The sequence below is a fragment of the Protopterus annectens genome, chromosome 7.part0, assembly GCF_019279795.1.
Source record: "Protopterus annectens isolate FY-2018-M chromosome 7.part0, PAN1.0, whole genome shotgun sequence".
Lineage (NCBI taxonomy): Eukaryota > Metazoa > Chordata > Ceratodontiformes > Protopteridae > Protopterus > Protopterus annectens.
The window spans coordinates 1,551,605,483-1,551,611,482 of NC_056739.1; positions in this window are offsets into that span (position 1 = coordinate 1,551,605,483).

Consider the following 6,000-nt stretch of genomic DNA (forward strand, 5'->3'; position numbering starts at 1 on the left):
CCTGCTTAGCTTGCAGCTGAAAAACACAAGGGTGTTTTTTTTCCCTTAACATCCCAGGAATGCACTATCCAAAGACCTATCTCTGATTTATCAGTATAGCCTATGAAGTGTTTACTGAAGTCATGGGATACCAAGATTCTGAACACAATAACACTTCCTTCCACTGCTTAAAATTATTACCTGCCTTTAGTATCCATTTTTCTTTAAGGGGCATCATCTTCTTATTCAAATCTGCAAACAGGCTCTCTGTAAACAAAAAAAATGGGGTATACATTTCCTATTGTAACATCAAGAATGTGCTTACTTGCTTCTTAGTGCCTGAAATGTGTTTATTTTTCACCACTTCTTGCCTTTTTTTTCCTGGGGCCTGACAATTTACCTTTTTGTTACATGACCTTATACTTTACTTCTTCTATGCCTAACTTGCTATTGGAGGAACTGTCAACTTGGCTTGTCTCAGAGAGCCTAACATTGCTTATACTTTAGCTAGATATGAGTCCAAATCCTCAGAGTGTATTATAACAGTGTCTAGGTAAGTGGCCTGAAACGTACCTCCCTGGACTACATGAAAAGAGACATAGAGGAGCTCTCTGATTATGTAGCCCAGGCTGGTATGACCCTGACCCTGAGCAGCATCTTGCCCTCACCAAGAATGATGCCACAGTACAAAGACAAGATAATCAGCTTTAATAATTGGCTCAATTACTGGTGTCATTCTAGGGGGATCCAATGTCTGTCTGCTTGGGATGACATGCTGGACAAGCCACGCTGCTTCACAAGGGACGGCTTGTACCTGTCACCACTGGGCTTCCGGATATTGGCTATGGCTCTTGCCACCCCCATAGTGCCTTTTTTAGGCAAGGTTCAAAAGATGAACCCACCTCCTTAGAAAACAAAAATGGAAAAAAATTAAGGGTAATGCTGCTCAATGCCAGAAGTCTAAATCTCAAGATGCAGGCTCTCAAAGCACTCCTCAGTATGGAGAACATCGATGTCTGCGCAGTAACTGAAACCTGGTTCAAGGCTCCTGAGAGCACCCCAGTGCTACCAGGCTTTACCTTGTATAATGCTTTTCAGCCCCAAAACCCGGGCCGAACCACAAAGGGAGGGGGAGTGTCCATATTCATCAAGGATACCCACACCTCCAGGTTAGTGGCAACTCATGAAGCATCGGAGACCATCCAGGTACAACTAACCGTAGGCAAAACTGCTATACAACTGGTTGCATGTTACAGACCACCCTCCCAATTTCAAGAACCTCATTCAGCCTTCCTGAAGACATTGGAGGATATGAATGTCTCACCAAATATCATCATGTTGGGAGACTTCAACTACCCTAACACAGACTGGGTGCACTATTCTAGCCCTAACACCCTAGCCCAAAGGTTCCTGGAATTCATAAACTCAAATGCAATGGAACAGCTAATCACCTCTCCCACAAGGGGAGATAATATACTAGACCTGATCATCACAAACATGGGGACAAAATGCTCCACACCGGAAGTATTCCCCTCACTAGTGAGATATGACCACAAACTAATCACCCTGAATATACATATCCCACCTCCACCCCCAGCACAAAAGACTACAGTGAAAAACTTCTCAAAAGCCGACTTTACACTTCTTAAGACTGAGATGGCATCCTTTAAGCCCACTAGGCCAGTGGAAACCACATCCCACAATGCTGACTCCTTCACAAATGCTTTCTACGGACAACTCCAAGAATGCATGGATCATGTAATCCCAAATAAAACCAAGACCCTCTCCACCAAGGGAAAGCATCCTGTCTGGTGGACCCCAGCCATAAACAAATTGTATAAAAAAAGAAGGAAGCTACTGCAAGACAGAGCAAAATCCCATAAAGGGAAGGCATCTCTGATCAGCACTAGTAGAAAGCTACGTTCTCTCATAAAAACATCCAAGGCCAACTTTGAGAGAAAAATCGCCAAGGACACTAAAGATAACCACAAGGCCTTCTTCAGTTATGTTAGAAACCTGGGCGGAAACCCTCAGATATGCTCAGAGTTAGTACACAACGACAAAAAATTCACCGAACCCACAGATATTGCCAACATTCTGGCAGACAGGTTCAGTGCAAATTTCTCCCCTCCCTCACCCCCCAAAAAAAGAAATACTTACTCCAGCTGAATGTAACCTCCCTGTCATCGCAGATGTCCAGGTGAGAGCCGCCCTCAGCAAAGCAAAAAACACAGCATCAATGGGACCTGATGGTATCCCCGGTTGCGTGCTACGTGAACTCCAAGAGGAGCTAAACCCGCATATAAAAATGCTATTTAACCTCAGCCTTACTACAGGATATGTACCTGAACACTGGCGTACAGCAACAGTGGTCCCACTCCACAAAGGAGGCACCTCTACAGACCCTGGGAACTACCGCCCCATAAGCTTAACCAGCCTGGTCTGCAAAGCTATGGAAAGAATCATTATGGAACTCATAAACAGCGACTTTGGGGACCTACAGACACTTGATCCCACCCAGTTCGGCTTTGTAAAGGGCAGATCCTGCCTTTTGAACCTGGTTGACTTTTTCGAAACAGTCACTAGAGCCATTGATGAGGGCAAAGCAGTCCATACAGCCTACCTGGACTTGGCTAAAGCCTTCAACACAATACCCCACTCAGGCATCATAGACAAGCTCAACAGATTAAATGTAAATCCATATGTCACAAGATGGGTTGCAAACTGGCTAAAGAACAGAACCCATAAAGTCAAAATTGCGGGAGCCATGTCAGACTCAAAGCCAGTCACAAGTGGTGTCCCACAGGGCTCTGTCCTGGGATCCCTCTTGTTCGGCATTTACTTCTCAGATGTGAAAGCAAACATGGGAGGGTTGTGGCTGACAAAGTTCGCAGATGACTGCAAACTAGGCGCCATAGTCGATACACCAGCTGACACATACATCCTACAGAAAGGCCTCACCGAAATGGACAACTGGTGCCGGAATCATGGCCTTAAACTGAATGCCAAGAAATGTATAGTCATCCCCTTTGGGAAAAACAAAGTACCCACAAATTATCACATAGACAGTAACCCACTGAGTACGGAAAAAGTAATCAGAGACCTGGGGACCCAAGTCGATAGCAACCTCTCATTTGACACCCACATTGCCAAAGTGGTTAGAAAGACTTTCTACCTTGCCCACCTTATCATGAAGGGATTCACATCCAGATCAAAGGAGGTCATTGTACCCCTATACTCCTCCCTTATCAGACCCATGATTGAGTACAATGCCCCATTTGGTATGTACCTCACCCGGCACTTACAACAGCTGGAGAGACCCCAGAAGTACCTCACCAAGAGGATCAAGGGTCTCCAACATATGTCATATGCTGCCAGGCTAAAGAAAGTCCAGCTCTATTCAGTAGCATACCGCCTGCTCAGAGGTGATCTGTGCCTGACGTACAAGGCCATGTCCAATCAGGAATTGATGGACATGCTCCACCTCAAAAAATCCAAATCCATCAGAACCACGAGAGCTAAAGTTTTAAACCTCAGCACAAATATGAATAGGACATGCTGGAGGGACAGATTCATAACTCAGAGGCTTCCCATACTCTGGAACAGAATCCCAGTTCATGTTAGGCAGAGCCCCTCACTGACTCTCTTCAAGAGAAATCTTGATGAGTGGATGGGAGATCGTAGGTTTACTCCGGGGGTCATCCCTGTGTCACTGCTAGACAGAGGCACAGTAAACTAATTCTATTAAGTAAGGGGGTCTTCAATGTGTCACTACTAGACAGAGGAGCAGTATTCTAAATCTATTCTGTATACTTTAGTACCACTACAAGGGGTGGCGAAAGCCACATCACTATGGCTAGGCTTATAAATGCCCCAGGGCAGATAGCCTAGTACTAAACTATGAAACTATGAAACTATTTGACGTGGAGCTTTAGCACTTTATCCAATACTTTTTGAATGGTCATAGGGGCACCATGTAGCCCAAAATAAAATGCAGTATACTAGAATAAGTCTTCAGGGGTTGAAAAGGTAGTCTTTTCCCTGGCTTCAGCTGTGACAGGGATTTGACATTATCCCTTTGTCAGATCTAATGTGGTGGTCAAATAATGTTGCCCCATCCAGTCTTACTCTTAGTTAATGTTTTATAAGCATTGGGTAGCTGTCAAATTCTGATTTGTTTAGTTTTCAATGTGAATTTCTTTTGATATTCTCTTGCGCCCTTAGCGTCCATCAATTGTCTTCCCTCATACTGTAGCTTTTGAAATAACACATAGGTATAATACTGGCATTCAGGTTTACTGTTTAAATCAAGCACTACATAAAGGGTTACTTAAAGATACTTACCCTAGACACATGCTTATTTGTCAGACGTGGATAAGCTGCTGGACTTGTCCCTTGCTGGCACACTATATACCACTACATTGCCCAGTTCTATGCATGATAATATGACATAAGCATATTACAGCATCATAGCCAATCAGTACATCTTCAGAGGCAAGTAAATCATATAGCTTAGTACATGTAGCTGTTTTACATTTTTCATAGTTTCTCGATACCCCTCTAACCTTTCACTCACCACTCTGTTACCTTTTTCCATTTTACGTGTTTTCAGTGACCTCTGGCCAGAACACTTCCTCCTGCTAGGACATAATTCCACACTCCCATGACACCCAATTCCTTTTTTGTAAACTATACAATACTCAACATGATCCTATTTTCTTATTGGTTGAGCTAGTCTAAATATAATGCTGCTAATCCAGACCGCACTATTACTCTTACTAGTACCTCTAGCTGTTATAACTACCAAACACTCTGAACAACAACTGTCATTCTAACCCTCATAATTACCCCCAAACACAACATGCACTATTTTTCACTCCCACAATCAACAAATTACATTACTAAATACACAAGCACATACTGTAAAACCACCCACATAAAGTATTTATCGAACCCACTACAACTTCATAAAGAAAAACAGCTTATATTATTTGAGAAACTAATAACTCCTGAAAATGTTTTTTACCAGCCTACAGCTCATGTTTTCTGGTAACTTTCACCCAAACCCAGGTCCCACTTGCTATAATTCAAACTGACTACAAAACAGCCCCTATCAGTTTAAAAATATGTCACATGCATGCTAGAAGCATCTGTAACAAAAGAGAGAAAGCACACACTTGATTGTATATTTATAAACATATCATCTTAATAGTGAAAACATGGCTAAAACCCTTTAAAGTAGATGATTAAATTAACCCCCCTCCCGGTCTACAACATGCTTACAACAGGCCAAATATAACAAGCTGTTGGCATTATAACATTATTTTCAAATAAATGTTCAAGTTAGTACTATTACAAGATAAATTTCTCAGTCAGACAGATCTGAGATACTCCTAACTACTCTCAAGCAGTACATGTACCAAGTTTTACATATACCAGTTATTTACTTCCCTCTAAATTCCATAACAAAAAATATAGACATACTGGAAAACATTTTATCCTGGATAATGACAGACATTCAACCTGATATCTTAATTTTAGAAGATGTTAATATTGACTAGACAAAGTTATCCTCCCAAAAGTCACCAAATACAACATTTCTATCCACATACAACTTTGGTTTGTCATAATTAATTTCTGTACATATAAGAAATGATAGTTACTGACAGAGTCAGAATTTGAGACTGGGTATTAGCAACAAATGACAACTATGTTTATGTTTTAAGTACACTCCCAGAGTGAATCATTGACCATCACCTTGCTTATATAAATTGGAAACAAAATCAACCACTAAAGACAGGAAGTTACACTTGGACTATATCAAGGATAATTTAGTCACACTGCCTTTAACTTAGCACTCGCACACTGCAACTGGAACCCCCTAAAATACCTTCTTCAAAATGAAGCAGTTAAATACGATGGCCAAATCTTCTTAGATGTCTTGAACTCGCTATATCCTGTACATGTACTGTGTATTTTTCTAGCTAGTTATACTGTGTGTGAGGTATTAACTGGAAATTG